Raw genomic sequence first — 21,645 nt, 5'->3', positions numbered from 1 at the left:
ATCTAAACCACTCCGAGTGCAGAGCCAAGCTAAAAACGCCTTTGCCCCTCCAACCCGCTGTGTCACGATAAAATGATTTTTCTGATCTTCCCCTTCCAAACAAACTCTTTATTTGTGCCACGCTCAAACAACACCACAAACTCCTGTGTGCTAATAAATGTTTTCACTCTGGCCGAGTCCGGCTACAAACTTGAAACAATCCAGCAAAAACACAGCTCACAAAAGTACCTGTGGAGAAATCTTACAACTTCATTTCTACCTAAAGTAAACACCCTACTATCTTCACTTGCCTTTCACTAGATGGACATGAAATGAAGGACACACATGTAGCAGTTGTCAGAGTAAAAAAAGGGCAGTTAATTTTTGATTTTGATATATATAGGTTTTGGATAATGATCAGGGGTTGGAGAATGAGGTTGTTACTTCTCACTGGTTAAACTAGAAGTTTATTAGTTGTTTCTTCAAGAGAAAGGTATGTAAATATCACTTTGTTTACCTGAAAAACAGTGAGAAACTCTACTACAAAAATACAAAAATGCTGAAAAAGATCAAAGCAACACTTTCCTTCTCAGCTCAGTGAAACATCATGATCCTTCAGTCTCACAGAGCCAAATGGATCCAAATGGAACAGCACCAGTGACTGCTCCCATACTAAAGGTACTGGGACAGAAAGCTCAACAGCCTGGCTTTTGTATTCCCACTGGAACAGTTCAACTGCTCTAACCAGACAGAATCCCTTTTAGAGATAGACATTAAATCACAGAATCACAGAATGTGTCGGTTGGAAGAGACCTTCAAGATCACCAAGTCACTAAGACCACTGAGCCTGCAGATCCACATTTGGTTTCTTTAGAGGAGGAGAGGAACTATAAACCCATCTCAAAAGAAATTAGATCCCCTCCTCTGGAATGAGCAACATCCAGGAATATAAGCCCCTACAAAAGTGCCAAAACACTGTTATTGGGCATTACCTCTTTGGGCCACACCTACCTGCTGCAGACCAATCCTGAGCATATTTACATTACTTACCTTGTCTGAAATAAGACCACTGCCAAAATTTCAGGAGAAATTTCCACCTCTGAGAAGTGGAAACCACATGCCGAATTGAGCAGTGTGAGGATCAGTTTTTTGAGTGCAGCTGAGGTTGTAAGGCAGCACCAGCATTTCTCAGCTGACACTTTTGTGAGCTTTGCTTTTGCTGGATGGTTTCAAGCTTGTAGCCGAGCTCTGTGAGAGTGAAAACATTTATTAGCGTAAAGGAGTTTGTGTTGCTGTTTGAGTGTGGGACAAATAAAAGTTTGTACAGGGGAGAGCAGTGAAATTCTTTTTCTCCTGACAGTTGAATCGAGCGCAGTGGCGATTTCAAGCTGGACCTGCACTTTGGGTACTTTAGATAGGCGAGGTGCGTTTTCTTCCTTTTCAAGTCCACACCGCCATCGTGTGGTTCATTTTTTTGTCAGTGCCCAGGAAAAAGCCGAGCTCTCTTCTGTCCCGGCGCCATTCCTGGCGAGGGCAGTCAGTGTAGGGATTCTGTTGTGGATGGATGCTCTTTTCGAGACTGAAAGCCTGTGATCCTGCATAGGATGAGGGGATGTGTGATTCTTCGTGTGAAGGAATACGAATTGTTTCATTGTTGGCCGTGCAGTTTATAAGGCTGCAAGAGGAAAGTGAATTCCAGCACTCCCTCTTTCTTCTAGAATTTCTCTTGTGAGACCAGCTGCTGAATGTTCTTAGCTTTGTAGCTGGGCTCTATGAAAGTGATGGTGCATGAGGATCCCCAGACCTGAGTGTGCTTTAAAAGCACTTTAAAAGCTGAGAGGACAAAGTAAAGGCCAGGGCACACTTTTTGTTTTAGGAGCTTTGGATTGGGAGCAGTAGCTGGACATAGCAAGTTTTGAAGCTGGGCTCTGCAAGAGTGAATGAATGTGATGGTCCACGGATATTAGTCTAGGGTGTGTGTTGCTTTTTACAGGATGTGAGTTAAAAAAAACAACTTGAGCAGGCACATTTTGTGACCAGTAGCTCCACTTGATACAGTTTAGGTTGAGGAGCTCTGCATGATTGAAAGAAAGAATGGGGTAGTTAATTTAGTTTGAAAGGAAAATTCTTAGCCACTGTTCACAGGGTGTTGCTGATAGCCTTCAAAGGGAATGTGAAACAGAGCAACTGTTTTCTCCACTTTTGCTTCCAGATTGAAATGATGGAGCTGGGCTCAGCAAGAGACACAAAGGGTCAAAGTACATGGCAGCTGAAAAGAAAAAAAAAAGAAGCATAATATGAATGTGTGTTGTGCCATTTAAAGCTGCACAGGAAAAGGGATGCCCAGCACTGTCTCTTTTATTCGCAGGATCTTTTCTTTAAGGCAGCTGATGATCCTGAAGGTCTTTAGGCAAAGCTGAAACGATAGGATTCCACATGCAGCTTAGAAATTTCACCTTCCATCTGAAACTCTAATGAGACCCTTAATTAGTGTGTCAATCAAGGGGCACTGACTTTATGTGCCAGGGAAAGAAACAGTTCCTACCCAGCCCCTCCTTCTTGCAGATTTCCAACTGCAAACCTCAGTGTCAGTTTAATGTGTTCCTTCTCAAGTTTCTTTTCTAAAGAAAACTCTTTAAAGAAAACTCATTTCTAAAGCTTTCCTGAATTCTATATAATATTTTTCCCCAAAACATTTGCATTTCGCCTCTACTCATCTGTACTGGTGTCAAAATCTTTCAGAATCTCTCAGGAGGTTGAAGATCGTAATGACAACAGAGCTTGCAATATCTTTAGTGAATTATCCTTTTCCTTTTTTCCTTTACAATGGCCTACAAAAACAGTATTAGAACAGAACTAGAAGGAAGGCAAATAATAAACAGCATTCTTTTTGCTTTTCTTAGCTCTCCCTGTAGTGGAATACAGAGGTGTTAAGGCTATAACTCCCTTTGTTCCTGCTTTTGCTTAGTTTGAGATATGTATGTGACATGAAAAGAGAGATAATAGGGACTTTGAAAAGAGAAGATCTGTATTTTCTTTGGTTTTGGTTGTGGGAGTTGCATTGCCTTCTCATCTTTTCTGATCAGAAATCTCTTTTTAAAATTCCTAAGTACCACCTGGTTTCTGCTTCATCTCATAGACTGATGGTTTGTTTTATCTAGTTTCTTATGGTGCAGAGGAACTTTCCCATTTGGGCTAGTAAAAAAAAACAACAACCAATCATTATCTTTATCTAGGCAGATATTTAACTCTTCAACTCTACCTGTCTGTAATTATACAGGGGCACAGAATAAACTCAATTCCTTATGGCTTCACTAAGGTCTGGAACATTTCCTACAGAGTTCTGTTTTTGATGGAAGACGTTTTGTTCCTTTTTTCAATTCCTGTACTGCTGCTGCATAGCTGAGTGTGCTCATAGACTGTGCCTGGATCTTAAAGGGAATGTCCATGTAATATATGCAGCAATGAAAATAGAAGCATAAATAGTATAAACTTGGCCAGCATGCACCCAAAACCTGTGTGAAGTCACAGTAATTTTGTCTGCCCTCTTAAAAGCAAGTTTGTGTCTAACTTAACTTTTACAAAGACATTTCCAACATTGCTCTTCAGAATACAAGGAAAAATTGTTGCTAGCTCTTGAGATTGTAATCTTGTTTGATTAAAAAGAAAAATAGACTTAAAATTCACCTTGATGGCAATATCAGCAAGAGGAGGTTTTGTAGAAAGTCACAGCTTTACCTTTTTATCTGTCTTTAATTGTGCAAAAGATAATTTTCTATTTTGCAAGACAAATCACATTTCACTGCGGAGGCGTTTTGCCATAATGCCTGGTTTGCTCTGGAGATTGTTTGGAAACTGTCAAGTCTGGAAAAGATCAGTGTAAAAACAAGTTGAATCCTGAGATTTTTTTTTTTTCTCTTTTCCCCCAGAAATACTTCTCTCCTGAGCATCCACCTGACAGCCTTTGCTTTGAGCACTTTTGCAGGGAGAGGCTCCAAGCTACACTTTTCCACTTTTCCCCCGGAGCCTCCTGTCTTACTGCAGGCGTGTCACCGTCAGAAGAATGTTCCTGCATTTCCATAAGGACAGAAATCAGGACTATAGCAGCATTTATGGAACAGCTGCTGCCCAAGTTGCTCAGAGTAAATGTTAAAGACAATCCACTCTGTGTGCTGAAAATCAGGCCCTCTCATAAAAGAGTGAGGTGGGAAATAATTCACAAGGAACCGTGGTTGTCTCCTAATGCATGATAGACTGAGCAGGCAGTCTGAAGGAAGCAGGACAAAATCAAAATAAATACCCTGTGGAGAGAAAATACTCCTTTTTCTTCAGCTGTTCACTCTGCTACTCAGGCAAAGATAAGGAGGAAAACAATATTTCCTGCTGTTTTTACACATACCTTGACCATCGGTATTCTTACTGAGGACAGTATTTTCCTAGAGCCAGAGACAAATTGATTACTAGTAAAAATCTGAATATACAGGAAAATATCAGGAACTACTCTTTGTGCTTTAGGCACCCTCTTTAATTGATTCATTCTTTGCAGGACTGCAGATATTAACAATAAAATCCTCAGGTTGTTATCTGTTTTCTTGCACTGGCAGATACAGAAGTGTTTACTTATGTCCATGAAGGCTTATTAGTACAGTGTACAACTGGAGTGCACAATGAACAAGTCACTTAATTGTTTTTTTTTCCCCTCTTCTTTCAAAGACAAGTAAATACTGTGACAGAAGAGGAGTAATTAAGGAATAAAAAAAAAAAAAAAAAAAGGTATCCTGTTGTCCCAAACTGGCATGCACAAGCACTTTTTAAACATACTTAGGATGAAAATGCAGACATTTTAACAGTTTTGTAGGGTTTCAGTGGGTTTTTAGCCATTCTTTGCATGGGTACTACAGCTTTCCCCATGCATTGCAATTTAGATGGTTGCTCTTTGCACTTCCAAAAAGCTTCTGTACTTTATAATCTCCTCCCTCAGAGCTCCCCACAGATGAGGTGAGGGGGAAAAGCAGCACTGTGCCATTGATTTCTCTCAAAAACACTGTACACACTCTTAACATTTATTTAAAACATTCCATCTTAAGCTATAACATTGAAGGCATGTTAAATAGCCGGGACATTCAAGCAGGAAATTAGCTCCTTTGTGTTTGATGGAACTATTTATATGTTACTAAGATAATGGCCTTAATTGCTTTTTATCTTTGCACAGTTTCATTATTTGCACTAAATTCAGCTGTGAAAGTGAGATTATTTAGGTTAAGTTCTAGCTATACTGCAGCAGCAAAATGCTGAAATGTTTACATTCCAAGCAGAGCAGAAAAGATGTATATATACATCCATATAAAATATGGATGTAGTTCATATGAGTTATGAATAAATTTCTGTTAAAAGTTCCATTTTGAATCCTGAGTGGAGCATAAACTTTCACCATGACAATCAGCAAGATCACCCCACATATGCACTGCTTCTTTTCTGTATTTTTTGGAAACGAGACGAGTAAAACCAGAATTTTTTCATTATCTTGAGGTTAGGAAATTTAGTTAAGACCAGGTTCTTGATAACGGGTTTTTTACATGGATTTCCTAAGGAAAACCAGGTCTGGGAAGGGAACTTGGCATTCAATACAAATATTGTATTATCTTGTGCTAGAAGAAGATTTGATGTTTTGGCCTGAAACATCTACAGTTATTTTGTGTCTCATTATTTGAAAAGAACATTTATTTCCATATTTTTCAGTACAGGTACTAATTTTTCATCTCTACCCACATACATCTGTAGCTAGACTCATTGTTCTTCTCTAAAAAAATATTTAAAAAATATTTCTTCTCATTCTAAAACACTTGGAGGTTTCCAAAAAATCATTTTTCAAAAAGTATTTCCAATTAAAAAAAAAATCTTGGAATATGCAGATGAGAAATAATTTCTGTGGTTGGTTGGTTTTGGTGGTTGTTGTTGGTGGTGAGTTTTTGTTTGTTTGTTTGCGGTTTTTAAAGATATGTTTTTATGTTTTTTTAATTTTTTTTTTATTATTGTTTAGACTTATCTGTAAAATCTTGGGTATAGGAACTTTGTCCTACACTGTTTCTGTAAAAGAGCCATCTCATAACAAAAAACTCTCGGCTTAAAATTAAAATAAAAAGAATAAAAATAAAGGATTGTGTGTATCTGTCTTCGATAGTACCGACATTGCCACACATTTAAATGAGCTTGGCAATTATTTTGGGAAGAGCTCAGCTGGGATAATCATCTGAAGTATTTTAGTTGCATGCCAATTGTTTCACTGCTTTCTGCCAGCTCTTCTCACCCTACAGAAAAGTCATAAATCCTTCTTACAGGACACTGTTGAATATTGCCAGCAGATTCAAATAGGCTGTTCCAGGCAGACAAACAAAGCTGGCAAAGTGTTCTCATTTTTCACTCAATTTTCAAAGATAAAAGATCACCCTCCCTACCTTCCCCTATCCAGGGTTGACACAGAAACTCATTGTGTTGGTGTAATTCACCAAAAGATGAATGAACTTCATTCTGTCCCTTCCAAGTGTGACACTATTGTTGTAAAAAGAGTTCCGGAATTTCCTTTGGTGTTTATATGGAATCTAAATGCTGTCCCCACCCACTAGAATAAGATGCTTGGGGATATTTGCAGCTCATATTGATGTCTTAAGATTTCAGCTTTTATATTTTTTCAGATTCTGTACTGCATTAGTGTATAACTCTAAACTCCATATAGTTGCTATTGTGCAACGTGACTCCAAAAATAATTGCAAAAAATGTCTAAGCACTCCTTGTGCTTTTATTTCTAGTTCTGTTTCTCTTATGCAGAGCAGCATGTCACATTTTCTGTAATCTGTTTTCCAAAAAACTGAAAGCTTGGAAGTTTGCTTTACTCCGTTAAATCTACTCATTAAGACATAGAGACTTTGCACTCCGCAGAGACCTCCGTTCAGTTATTGAGTGAATTATTTATAACCCACTTAAAGGCAGTATTGCTGTAAAATATTTAAATGTAGTTTAGCCTCTGAATCAAAGTCAATATAAAGCAGACTGGTTTTGCCAAAGGGAATTCCATATTACACAGATTCCCTTTCTGCTCTAAAATTTTTCTGTTAGGATAATTTTTTTAGCAGGACAAAGTTTATCTCTGAAGAGTATTCAATACATGTGTATTTTATTTGGAAAAAAAAGCTCCCACAGCTGTGTCAATAAAAATGCAAACACAAATCCCTGTTTACACCCACACAGCCTTTCACTGTTTCACAAACAAGTTCCACAAAGAGTTTTAATTTTTTGTAGATTTATTTAAAATGGCCTATCATGCAGCAAATTATGTTTCATATTTGAGGCTTATTTGGGATAATGACTATGTACCTTATTATTGTATTTATAAAAGCAAAAAATGTCTTGAACCACAAAAATCCAAAATGCTTCATAGAAAATGTGTGTCTCCATGCTCAGCACTTTAATCACTTAAGGTGTCAAATGATTCATGCAAATAGTGACAACAAATTATTAGCAAAAGCAGTTTTTGGAAATGTTCCCTTTCCTGATGGCAGCTGTGAAGTCTTCAAGGTTGAAACTCAAGGCCTGAGTAACTGAGGGGGGCAGCAAAATGATATTTAACCTATTAAATACTTTTGAAAAGTATGCTGTATACTGTTTCTTTTCTTTAAGAATTTGGAATCACCAACTAGATTGTAATTTTTATTTTGCTTGCAGGTTTATTTTGCTTGCAGGTGATTTTTCTAAACTCAAATCCATGTGTACACGCAAACACAGACACACAGATCACTGAGTCCACCCTGGGGCTGATCAATCCCACCTTGTCACACAGCTCAGAGCACTGAGTGCCACATCCAGTCATTCCTTGGACATCTCTAGGGCTGGAGACTGTCCCAATAGGACACAAAATAAAGATGCTTGGCTCCAGTGAGAAGGCAGTAGAAATCAAAAGGTTTATTTACAATTCATTCAGCCCTTTTATAACACGCTGTGCTAAAGGCACATTATTGAACAACACCTGTTATTATGGGAAAGGAACGTTGTTTACACAAGGTTGTTTTGGGAAAAAGAAAACTGTTGAAAAGAAGAAGCTAGCTCTTCTCAGTCTCAGAAACTATCAAGTCTACAGGAGACTTTGTGTGACTTTGCACAGCCGTGCCTGGCTTAAAGGGCAAAAGGGAGAAGAGCAGGATTGGAGCAAGGACCACGTATTCTGATCCCCTCTTCTCTTGTGCATTGCTGCAAACTCTTCTGTGTTTCTGCTGTGCTCACCACAGAGCCAAGTGGGATATCCTTTCCTCAGGGGAAAGGGATTTTTTTTCCTGATTTAAAGCAAAAACCTGTGATGCTGTTTTACACCACAATGACACAAGACTCCAACCTCAGAAGGCCGAAAATTACTCCTTTTTTGTTTGGGATGTGTTTCTGTTTTTATACTACACAGACCAATTTGATTGGTGACACAAAGACAAACCTCTTCAATCACATTGGTCAGACCAGAGGGACATCAAGAAGAAGTCCCTCCTAAGGAAAAAAATATAAACAAATTTGCCCTTACAAAAACATGTCTCTTGTTTACAGAAAATTCCCTGGAAAAAGAATTTCAGAAAACCAAAACACCTCAAGCATGAACCAGGGCTAGAAACCTGGAAGAGATCCTGGTGACTGACCAGCAATAGACACTTGTCCCCTCACTTACAAGCCTTTCCCCAGTGCTCAGTGAGCTAAATTGTACAGTTGTGTGCGAATGATTACCAAGTGTACAAGACAGACTTGCTGATAAATGTGCATAAACTCTCACCCAGAGGTGCACAAGGTTTGGCAGCGATGTCACTGCTGATAAAAATGTCAGGAAGAAAGGAGGCAAGTGAAACCCTGCCAGGTGAAAAGTGAATGGCACATCATTTCAGCATCACCAGAGGGGCTTTGGATGCAGGGAATGGAGGCTGAGCAGGGACCACCAACTCTTCTTTGCCAGGCTCAAACTGAATAGGAAGTGAGAGGTGAGCACAAAAGAGCTGCTGAGCTGATTTATATTTAATAATTTTAATTATACCTGAAGCTAATCATTGTGTGAAAAAAATGCAGTTTTAGCACATAACATACAGTCCCTCCTTCCCATTTTCCCCCTGTCAGCATAGCTGACACCTGTCCAAGGTTTACCAGCATTTATCACAGAAAAATCCTCTGCACTGGGAGAAACACATTAAGAAACTGCCAGAAGTTTTCCTCCTGAGCTGTTAACCCTGCAGATGAACTTCAGACTTGCATCATTTGTAGTGATAATGCCCTGGGAATGTCTGTGACAGGCCAAGAGGCAAGGAGTTACTGCTGAGAATAGATTTGTTTCAAGAATGTTCATTCCAGCAAACTCCATTTGTTCAATATATTTACACTATTAAGACACACTCTGTGTGTTTGCTTTTTTGGGTAGCTTAAAGTCTTAAATGAAAACATTAAATGGAAGCATGCTGAACTTAAATTCAGAGGGAGAGAGGTGTGCAGGAAATTGATGGAGACACAAGGGTTTGCAACTGTGAGAAAAGGAGAGGGGCTGCAAGAACAGTTGATTTTCTAGAAAATATGCATTTCTTCATTTGCAGAGAAAATTGTTTGAGGAGTTGACATCAATTTAAATATCTGCCACAAAGAGATGACATACTTACATGATGCCTTTTGCCATCTAAATCTAATAAATATGCCTACAGTCAACCTCAACAGCTAGAATGATTGCTTGCCAGCATCATCTTAGTGATGCAAAATATACTGAAATTTTTCTGTTTGGTGAGATTAAACCAAGTCTGGAAATCTTGTGAAATTGTGTGTGAATATTAACTTAGCAAATGGCAATAGCAATGGCCAAAGCCAACTGCTTAGGGGTGCATTAAGTAAAATTCATAAAACATAGAACTTGAGCAGTAGAAAAAAATCCTGGTACTGGATACTCAAAAAAAAAAAAAAAAAAAAAAAAAAAAAAAAAAAAAAAAAAAAAAAGAAAAGAAAGTAAGTGTAAGAGTTAAAAATACGCTCACGTTACATAGAATTACTCATTTATACTTCAGAAAGTAGCAGGATGTATTCCTGAGCAGGATGAAGGCAATTTAAAGCAGAGTAATTAGGGATAAACAGCTACAAGTGATGGAGTGGAATCTCTTCAACAGGAAAAATTATATGACACCAGAGGTTGGTTGGCTGCCAGAAACACAATTGTCACCAGTTGCCATTTGTCTTCGTGGGTAATGCTGCAAGAATAACGAGTGAAATTCAGAAGCAGAATAAAGGTTGGTGCTACAGCCCTGGAGGATGAAAGCCCCAGATGTGGAGGTGAATAACCTGGATACAGAGCTCACCTTGTTTAACTACCATATTCCTTGTTTAACCTCCATATTCCAACCTGGGTGACTCAGAAATATGTCAAAGGTTTTAGTAACAAAAACATCAACTCAAAGTACTTAAATGTCCAGAGGAATAAAATTTATTTGTCCCAGGATACTGCTTGTTGGACTCCAAATCTAGACTTTGCAGTATTAAAAGCCCTGTAAAACAAGACCTTCTGAAGACAAAGAAAGTTTGCTTCTGGAAAAAGAAAGCAGATTTTGCTTTTGGAAAGGGAGGGAGGGAGGGAGGGAAGGAAGGAAGGAAGGAAGGAAGGAAGGAAGGAAGGAAGGAAGGAAGGAAGGAAGGAAAAGGAAGAAAATAAGAAAAAAGAGAGAAAGAAAAGAAAAAAGAAAGAAAGGAAAAGAAAAGAAAAGAAAAGAAAAGAAAAGAAAAGAAAAGAAAAGAAAAGAAAAGAAAAGAAAAGAAAAGAGAGAGAAAAAGAAACTAAAAGCCTCGATCTATTTACTCTTGTGTTTTCTTTTACTTTTTCAAAAACTGACCAATGTAATCTGGTTATTTATGATCTTAAACAAGCTGGAGGCCAGGTGGAGCACAGGACATATAAAAGAAACAAAGGGGTATTTAAACTGGCTCACATGAATGAAGTACAAACCAAATACACCATCTAACCCCCAAGCAGATCCTGGACTGGCCATCCAGATGCTGGTAACTCATCCTGCTCAAATCCCTCTCCTGCATTTCACACAGAGTAGAGACTGACAGCTGTATTGGTGCACAGTAAGACACACAAGATAAACTCCTTTTCCAAGAGTAGATATGCTCCAATCATATGTTGGGAATATTCTTTGTTTTCTTCACAAAGAATAGCAACTGCTTCTAAAACAGACAAATCCCTGCATATGGAGGGTGGAGGATTTACCAGGCTCAATGCCAGTGCTTCAGACCTTGCCTATAGTATCTTTATTTGCCCAAACATTTTAAAGACAGATTTAGCAGAAATACCCATCCTTTTCATTGCTGGCCAGCCTTCATTACTTCTGAAACAAGAGAACGTGCAGGATCAAACGAGGTTGGCTGTGAGATGATTCCAGCTCCTTCAGAAGGAACTAGATTTTCACAGAAACACAACTTGTCCTCTGCTCCATGACTGGCTGAGTTCATACATCTACAGCTGCCTGTCTCATCTCCATAGACCAGGAGGTGGGTTAGGGGTGCTCCAGGCCTGTGGGGTGTTACTGAAAATATTTACCTGCCCAATGTGGAATGTGGAGTGCAGGAATGTGCACGAAAACAGCAGCTGCCTCAAAAGAACAAAGTCTCCAGAGTGCTCAGAGAAACCAAAGGCTCACAAATCCACACAGCAAAGCTGGTGAGGACCAGGCCTCCTTGACTGTGCTGGACATGGGGTATCCCAGAGATAGGATCAATATCTCAGTTTGGGAAGTACTAGGAAGATTCATAATGCTGGAACTCTGGTCACAGGGCAAGCATTTTTCTCCAAAAACATAGTTGCAAATGTTTCAGAGAAGCACTTCCAATTCTTTCCAACATTGCTTACAGACCCCGCAGATCATATCAGTACATTCATAGGAATGTCAGTGTTATTCTGGAGACAAGCTTGAGCCACATTTCCGACCTAATGTAATTATTACCCTTATGGAGATGTGCTGCCTTGTCCTGTGTGATGTGTAGGAAATCTGAGAAAAATACTAAACACAGACAAATTAGCTGAATCCTGAACTCCTATGGATGTCCTTGGTGCTTTGTATAAATGAAAAGAGAGTCCATCTTAATGTCCTCTTCATCAGTGATGGAAGTGCAGCTTCAACACTGGCAATGAAAATTCTCCTGAGGTCATGTCCTGGACAATTGTGGCGATTTGATGGATGATTTTTATCTAGTGCTAGTCCCATATGGCTTCTGCTTTCATGTGGGATACATTGTACAAATATTTCAGAGTGGTTTAAATTGGTTTTGTGGCGTTATGTGGGAGATTTTAAGTTCAGCATCCTCTGGGGAAGGAGCCACTGATCTTTATGAGGATTATGGTGCCTAAATTCTATGGTGGCACTGGTGCAGGCTGATTCCCCTGCCATATAAAAGCTCATTAGAAATCTCAGTGATTCGTAGTTCATGTTCTTGGAGTGCAATCTAACTTACATAAAGTACTTACAGTTTTCTGATATTTTAATAAAACCTTTTGGCATAGTGCTGGTAAATTATTTCGTTACAAGAAACATTATACAAATGCTAAGCAGAGGCACAACAAGGAGAATAGAAAATGCCAAACAAACTTTGCTAAAGACACAGTCATGTTTAGGCAATAAATATGTGTTTGTAGTGAGCTGAGTTGGCTGCCCGTCCTTATTAAACAGCCAAAGAGTTGTGCAGTGCCACATAAAGTGCAATAAATAAAATTAAAATGCAAATTATAGTCAGTCAAAGAATTCCCAAGGTCTGCATGCAATTTCAAAGTACTTAGTATAGGATCTTTTCCCCTTCTGACTTCCTTTTGGGAGTTTTTTCCTCTCCTGGTGGCCCAGGTGTGTTCGAGGCCCAAGGTGAAATATCCCACTTACCAGATCCATGCAAAGACATCCTGTTCATTATCTTTCTTCCTTGAAGGAAGGAAAAATAAATTATTTCCTCCTCCTTTATTTCTACATTGTAAGGCCACACCTGGCACACTGTGTGAATTCACTGGTCCTGGAGCTGCAAGTGCCACGAGCAAACAATGGAACATATCTAAGTAAGATCATTGCTGAAAGCTTCATTTTATTAAATCTCTTTTGAAAGGCTGAGGCAAACATGACTTTTCTTCTCTCTGGAAAAGCAAGGTAAGATTTATAAACATCGCTGACCTCAGTTCTGTAATTCACTTTGGTGTGGGCAACACGTGAAGGATGCCATGGGGGGAAATGAAAGGAGAAATGTGGACTTGATATTTTCTGAGCCTGAGCTCTTCCCAAGGGAAACTTTTCAACAGTTTTACTTTTTTCCCAAAACGACCTTGTATAAACAATATTCGTTTCCCATAACAACAGGTGTTGTTTGCTATTTTTGTTACTTAACCAATAAAAAAGTGTCAGTCCTATGAACCAATAATGCACCTTCTTAGCACAGCATGTTATAAAAAACCTAAATAAATTATAAATAAATCTTCTGATTTGTACTGCCATCTGACTGGAGTCAAACATCTTTATTTCATGTCTTATTATAAGAGAGAAAGGCACAAACCAACCAGGAGTTCTGAAGGGAAGGTGGATGGAAAAAAACGAAGCTCTGCATAAATTCTTGAGCAGCCCAGCACACCTCAGAGAATTATAGAACATCCATGATGCCCATTGTGCCCCTTGCCTTTGACCACAGACGTGGAAACAACAACCAGTAAGGCAAGGGTGGTGAGTTGGAATTCCCACTCCTCCATTCCCACCTCTTGGGTGTCTGGGAATCCAAGCAGCCACACTCTTGGCCCAGCAGACATTTGGTTCACAGCCTCTTAACACTGGCAATATGAGGAGAAAATGTTCAACCCAACACTGAAGAAGGTGATAAAAAGACAGAATGGCAGAAGGCTTTTAGGCTGGGGATAAGGCCCATTAGAAAGCCCAAGAAGGAAATAGAGCTGCTTCAGACATGCTTTTCTCCCTTGTCTCCAGACAGCTTTATTGATATTATATGGGAAATTATAGGGGAAATTACACAGAGTGATGTGACAGATCCTCTTGTTTGAAACTACTCCTGAGCAGACCTCTCTTCACAACTGAGGGCATCTCTGTGTTGGAAGGCAAAAATGGAACTGCAGAGAATTGCAGTGGTGTAAACATGAACACTCAATTTTCTGGCATCCAGAGTCCTAGAGAGAGCCCCATGCGTGTTGAAAGGAGTTTTCCTTGCATCCAGCTCCATATGATGGTGTTGGAATCAATTAAGTTGCATGACTGAGTTTCAGGAGGGAAATAAAAAGTATCCCAAGCTTCTGCAGCTGAAGGACTAGCAAAGAGTGATGGGCAAGTTTCAGAAATGTTTATTGCTAGTTTCTAGTAACTGTCCCTTTCATCTGCTTCATCCAAACAGCACCAGTCTGCAACAATGGGCTGCATCCTTCATGAGGATATTTATCTCCTTGGAGAACCAGGAGAGGAGTCTACAGTGAGTCGTTTGTAAACAGTTTAAGCCTTTATCTGTTCACCAGGAACATAACACCTTCGTATTTATTTACTAGCCAGCACCATTCATTTTACAGCTATTTATCTATGGAGAATTGTCCTCAAGTGAGTTCATTACATGTGCCTGGTATTTCAAGTGCCAAGTTTACTGGATGTTGTCACTGGATACTAATTCCCTTAGCAATGCTTCTGCCTGAATCAATACAACTACCCTTGAAAATCTGGTTTATAGTAGAAGTATTTGCATTCAGCAAACTCCAGTCTTGCTTCTGGAAATATCTTTTTCTCAACTTTAAGTCTGACATTTAACAAGCAGCTCACTGCAGGGAACATTTAGAGGAAATAAGATGGGTCCCAAAAATGCCCCAAAAGACCCATCTTTGCCCTCACTCCTGATCAAAGAGGATTAAAAAGTCTTGCAGCCTGTTTGACCAAGAAAACTCCTCTGAGGCTTTTGAACATACTGATCTTTGATTGTAGCCAGAAAACACAGGTGTCCCTGTTAGTTTTTTTTTTAAAAGCACAGCTTCCCCTGTCTTAGGCACAGTCAGTCCAGAAGTGAATAACCAGTTAAGTCAGAAATCCAAAGTTCAGGCTTCCTTCCTTAACTTTCTATTTGCCCCTTAGGTAGAGTTTTTTCAGATCTCCAAGGGGCTTCTCTTTTCCTTTTGGAGGACAGCCCAAAAAAGTGAAGGTGAGAAGCATTTCAGTTCCACTAAAACTGAGCTGAAGAACATGTGGAACTTATCCAGTTAATCTATTCCTTATCTTAACCAACAGCCTAATACTTTTTTATTAATGGGAAGTCATTGGATTCAAGTTTTATTTTATAGAATAGAAATCTGAAGGCAGAAAAATCATCACACTGGCATCTGTGAAACAATAACTCATGTGCCCATGAAGTCATTAAGTTAAACTAACAATATGCAAAGCTTGGAGAAGCTTTTCTTAATGATCTCTACTGAGGGATTGATGGTCACACAAATGCCTGGCGCCTGCTGCTGCAAGAATCAACTGGGAAGAAAATAATACCCACACAAGTATCAGAGATTCTGGATGTTTCCTTCGTGTTTTTCAGGCTTTCATTCATCCCAGTGACCTGCTGGGTGTGCAAACACAAGGCTATGAGGAAACTTGACAGCCTTTGAAATTAAGGCTTTTAAGACACAGGTACACGACACAGAGGGAGAACTGATGCAAAAGTGACACTGCATTGGCAAAGAAGAGCAGGCAAAAATAGCAGGAAGAAAAGAGCATTGATTCCTTGGATTTCCACTCCATGTACACTGGAGGACTGTTTGGAAAACCATCAGGTGATTAGGAAGTGATTTTACTTGCTGGTTACCCAGCCAATTGATACATGAAAAGCTGAAGAGCACAGCTCAACAGGAAGAGAGTGAAAAGTTGGAATTGTCAACCACACAGCTCAGTTTCTCTTGTGGTCAAAATCAGAGCTCTCCTGTGCCCTGTTCAGATGCTCATCTATCAAATTCTCCACTAGAATAATGAGATAACTACCACAGGTTATAAGGATAATAATTTCAGGGACACATGCACTTTTCTGTATCCACCACCATAGAGCAGGGGATTAGGGAATCACATTAGATTAAATTAATTTTACAAGGAGACTTTGAACAGCTCCTTGAAAACCAACTAAAACTCGTCTTACAGAAGGAAGTGGAGGACAACAGTTGATTCTAAAATATCACTTGAACCAAATTCTTGTTTGAGATAAGAAGCAAAGTGTCACTGAGTAAGGTACTTAATCACTGCTAATGCTGTTAATCTGCTCTTAATTATCTCTTCTTTTTCTTGAAGTAGGGAAACTATAGATTTTTTCTCATAAACCCCATATATCCTACCTTATTGCAGGTGTAATCAGGAATGTTAGAGCCACATCCTAAATTTTAGCTTGCTGGTAAAGCTCAGACTGGTACCACTGTGAGTTCCACAGCAGGCAAAGATTTTTAGGCAAGTGCTGACAGATGCTGTGGATCTGATGGAGAAAAACAGCTTTTAGTATTTAATGTGGTGTTGAGAAATTAAGTTGCCTGAGGCATGAAATATAATTGTTCATTCACACTGAAAACCCATGGATGCAAAACCAGCCATTACAGTCATGGATGAGGAAAGCAGTAAAATAATAGATCCAAATCTTCTTCAAACCAGTGTTGAAACTTTAATATTTTCTCTAATTAGTCTCTGGGGAAAATGCTTGCATCAATGATAGCATTGGTACATGTGTCTCAGTGCTGGAAATGATAGAAAAGTTGATATATCCACACCAACAATATTCCTCAATGAGTCTCAGATCTAGTGAGAGAATTCCCTGATAGTTTCCCCTACCCCAAACAAAAAAATAAATTTAAAAAAGAAAAAAACATGCGCCTTTCATTAAAAATTTGGTGTGAAATAAAGCTGCAGTCCCAAAGCAATCCCAGAAATTATGTTCTCATTATGAATATTCAGAGTTCATGAGGCATCATCATCCAATATATTACGAGATTTTTTTTTTCCATGTAATTTTTTCTTCTTGCAATTTGTGCTGCAAAGGTCACAAAGAAAGAACTGATGGAGTTTGGGGAGTTTAATTGCTTTCAGCTTTGATATATTAAGCAGGGTTTATCTGCAATTATTTGATTTGGAGCTGAAGCTATTCATTAGATGCAAAGGGAGTTGTTTGTTTGACTGTGGAGTAATAAAGCTTCCACGTCCTTACCAGGGAGTCAACAACATTATCATTTGTCACTGTAATTTTCTTCCTCTCCATAGCAGGGCAACAACAGATCTTTGCAAAATGCTGGGGAAATCTTCACCCTGAGCCTCAATGCACAACTTGCAGGGGGCTCAGGGTGGTAACACTGCCCTGCTGACTGTTCCCCCTCCTCTTTTCTGGATGCCTCCCATAAATAATGGAATTCTGTTTCCTCTCAGATCCTTGTTGGCACAGCAGACAAGGAGATGCCCCTGCCACAAAAATCCCTGGCAGCACCTCAGCCTGGCTGAGGAGGCAGAGAGAACACCCTAAGGCTTGAAATAACGAGCTGTCACTGTCTAGGCTGCAAACTAGCCCATGACAGGAAAAAATAAAGAGTATTTAGAAATGTATAGGTGACTTTAGATTAGTTTATTCCTTCCCCAATCTCACATCACTCAGAGAAATCATCTTTCAAAAACCTCTTTCTATGTTGTTTTTTTTCCCTTGTTGTCTTGTTAGACAAAAATCATCAAAAGCCTGACTTTAATGAAAAGAGATTTTTTTTGTGCTTATTTCAGTCTGCTTTGTCCACTTTTTATTTTCCCTCTTTTTCCACACTGTAATTTAAGGAAAAAAAGAAGTCAAGCATGAAGAGGGGCTCAAGCTGAAGAAAAATAATTCTCAGAATCCTTTCAAAAGCCAGCAGATGCTTTGAATATTCACTTTGTGAGCCATTCCTTTTCCAAGAAACAGCTGAAATGTGGCTGCTCGGTGCAAAGAAGGGACAGCAGCTTGATCAGCCAGCACAGGTTTGATGTCACAAGGTGGTGACAGTGAGCCACCTCTGCCTGCTCATGGCTGAGGATTCTGAGAAACCCAAAAAATCTGTGAGGAGAGAAAATGACTGCTCTGTGTTACACAGAGAGATGACGACAAGAGCAACATGACAATTTTTTTTTTTTTTTTACAGGCTTTTGAGGAAGAAAAGTTTCATGGCACTGTAATAAAGGAATGGGAGAGAGGGAGCACAGAGGGGAAAGAAGATGAATGGGAAACACTGAGTGATGGGGAAAGTAATAAGAGGAAAATACTGTAAGAAAATCAGCTCATGCCAAATAAACGAGTCAAAAACATTCTGCCTTCTCTCATGAAATCCTCATTCAGTTCAACTGAAACACTTTGAGTAAAACATTGCAAATAGAAGAATTGTTCAAATTAACCCAGAAATAAAATGTTTTGCTCTATTAAGAAGAAGTAATATCCAAATCTGATACAAATATTGAATTTGACTGAGAAGGCAAAACTGGAAGAAGAAGTCCTAAATTTTCTGCCAAGAAGAAATGGTTATATGAAAAAAGATTTAAATAAAAACCAATCAATTTTCATAATTGGCATAAGTTATCACGACCCTCTTTTTTTTGGTAGTTCTATCTTTTAGGTTGTTTTTTTGTTTTTTTTGTTTTTTTGTTTTTTTTTTTTTTTTTTTTTTTTTTTCCTAGCAACATTTGAGCTGTAAGTGACTCTGCAGCAGTTGTTATTCTCTGCAGTTGCACCTCAAGAAGAACCATCCTTCTTCTGCATCACAATACCTCTCAAATAAGGAGCCCCAAACAATAAACTCATCTAGGCTGCCATGGCTTTGCAATGCAATCCCTTTATCTTTGCCATGGAAGGACAGGTGAAGAGCCAAGTGAAAATATCAAGGTTTTAGTCGACAAATATTTAATTTTTAAGATAAAAAAATAGTTATTTGCGATGTCTTGACTTGGTGAGGTGAACTACTGTGCTATGACTTTACTTCAACAGAGAAATATTTCCTCTACAGCAAACCAAATAAATATATTGGAGGACTCAGTAAGATCAGCACTTGTCCCTTGAGCAGAGGGGATTTCAGATTGATTCTCCACTCCAGCAATTAAATTAATGCCTTAAAATTGTGCCTGCAGTCACTGTCTGATCTCTTGAGACAGGACTGGTTCAGAAGCCTCTTTCCTCTGCTCACTCAGGGTGGGCCAGCTTAGGCTACAGGGGGAGATTTAATTGACTTCACTAATTGACTTTGTGGCATCCTGTTCACTGCTAGGCAAACCCTGTTGTCCTCTCCTCCTGCCATTCCATTGCTTTTCCTTCTGAGAGTCAACTTCCAAAACTTTCTGACGAGGTGGAGGAAAGTGAATTAAACTACTTTAAAGTATAAAAAAAACCTTCTAGGTGGCTTTGTTCATTTGGCAGAATGAAGACCTTTCTTCTGCACTTCTTTTCACTTCAGGTACGGTTCTGAAAAGAGTTAGAAAATTGACATTTTGTGACAGGCCTACTGTCATTGCCATAACTTAAGGGGACAACACAGACAGGCAGGCTCTAACAAACACACTTCAGAGCTGGTTAAAGCAGCTTCTCTGTCCTGAGAGCATTTCTGGTGTGCAGCCCTGAGAGCAGGGACTGAAAACCAAGCAACACAATGGGTTCTTCAGCTACAGCTGTTCACGTTCTTGATCAGATGAGACAGTTCTGCTTTGACAGGAAGGTGAAGGTTGAAAGGTGAAGAATATTTTCTAAGCAGAGAATGATGCAGAAGTGTGTATATTTAAACAGAATCATAGGATTGTTAAGGTTGGAAAAGACCTGTAAGGTGTCCGAGTCCAACCTGTGACCAATCCCCACCTGGTAAACCAGAGCACAGCAGGGAGTGCCACATCCAGTCATTCCTTGAACACCTCCAGGGATGGGGATTCACCACCTCCCTGGGCAGCCCCTTCCAATGCCTGACAGCCCTTTCCAAGAAGAAATTTTTCCTGATTTCCAACCTGAACCTCCTCTGGCACAGCCTGAGGCTGTTTCCTCTCATCCTGTCCCTGTTCCCTGGGAGCAGAGCCCGACCCCCCCGGCTGTCCCCTCCTGTCAGGGAGTTGTGCAGAGCCACAAGGTCCCCCCTGAGCCTCCTTTTCTCCAGGCTCAGCCCCCACAGCTCCCTCAGCCCCTCCTGCTGCTCCAGCCCCTTCCCCAGCTCCCTTCCCTTCCCTGGACACGCTCCAGCAGTCCCTCAATGTCTTTCTTGTGCTGAGGTTCCCAGCAGTGCCCCAGGGTGTGAGGTGTGTCCCCAGCAGTGCCCAGCACAGGGGACAGTCACTGCCCTGGCCCTGCTGCCACCCCATGGCTGGCACAGCCCAGGTGCCATTGGCCTCTTGCCCCCCTGGGCTCCTGTGCAGCCCTGTGCTGTCCCCAGCACCTTTCCCAGGGCCTTTCCCAGCTTTGCAGCCCCTCTGGCCCAGCCTGGAGCTGCAGGGGGTTGGTGTGAGCCAAGGGCAGGAGGCAGGACCTGGCCTTGTTGGGCCACTGGGCTGGGCCCATGGATCCAGCCTGTCCAGATCCCTCTGCAGAGCCCTCCTGCCTCCAGCAGAGCCACACTCCCACCCAGCTGGGGGCTGCCCATGAACTCACTGGGTGTGCACTCGACCATCTCATCTAAATCATTTTACATTTTGAGATTGCATAGCCACAATTAGAGGAAATAATCTTTGTTTTCTACCTTGTCAAAGCCCATTTCTAGGAAACTCTTTTTTCAATCAGTCACTGATTTATTATGCAGAGATCCCTGAATGATTGCTTGCATGAATAAAACCCAAAGGCAGCTTTATTAAAGTACACAGGGGACTGGACAGGCCATACATTTTCAATTCATGATGGTTTTTGGTGGAGGATGAGCTCTTCAGTATAATTTCTGCCTCAGAAAATCTCACTCCTACTGTACAGACATTTTTATGTCTTGAAAAAAAATATAGGGGAGAAGCTCTTTTGATAGTGGGGTACACTGACAGAGAGACTCCTATTTTTCACTGCAAACTCCAGTAGGTTGTAGTTACTGCAGAAGTAGTTAAGGATTTATGAGTTGTTTGCCATCTAAATGAAAGAAAAACTGGCATACATGTGGCCTATGTTCTTGTCTCCTAGTTTTGCCTTGGAAGCTTTGAGTGTGATTTCACCATTATAGTAGGGCAATAAAAAGAGACAAAAACACACACTTTGAGCAATGTCTTATACCATACATCAAAAAAATGAAGGCTGCTCCTCATTTCTTATTTATAAAAAGAAAGCTAACAAGCAAAGGGAAACAGACAATGCATCTTCCTCCCACATCCAGCTGTCAGAGTCGATGTCATGGAAGGAATGACATTCATCATTTCTTCTTGCTTCAGCTACTTGCCGACCATGCATATAATCCACAGATAAATTAAATTAAATTAAAGACACAAAGCATTTCTTTCTTTAAACATTCAATAAGACACTATGATTAGGATGAAAGTTTCTCATTGAAGTCTCTCCTCCACCAAGTTAAATGGTTATTTTCAATGAAAATTATCTTTGTACCTAAATGGGTGCGAATTACTGAGAACTTCATTTTTTCAGTGCCCAAGGTGAAAACCTCCAATTTAGACTTAAGAAACCATTATGTTGTAC

General features: G+C 39.9%; 1 long non-coding RNA gene across 1 annotated transcript in view; it reads left to right on the top strand.

Annotated features, from left to right (window-relative positions):
* Positions 1–21,645, top strand: part of LOC310908274 — a 260,105-nt gene that overhangs the window by 106,168 nt on the left and 132,292 nt on the right. The gene's annotated exons all lie outside the window — the stretch shown is intronic.

The sequence above is a fragment of the Zosterops lateralis genome (genome assembly GCF_965231275.1).
Source record: "Zosterops lateralis genome assembly, chromosome: 4".
Classification (NCBI taxonomy): domain Eukaryota; kingdom Metazoa; phylum Chordata; class Aves; order Passeriformes; family Zosteropidae; genus Zosterops; species Zosterops lateralis.
Note: the sequence above shows the minus strand (reverse complement) of the source record. Positions and strands in the feature narration are given on the sequence as shown.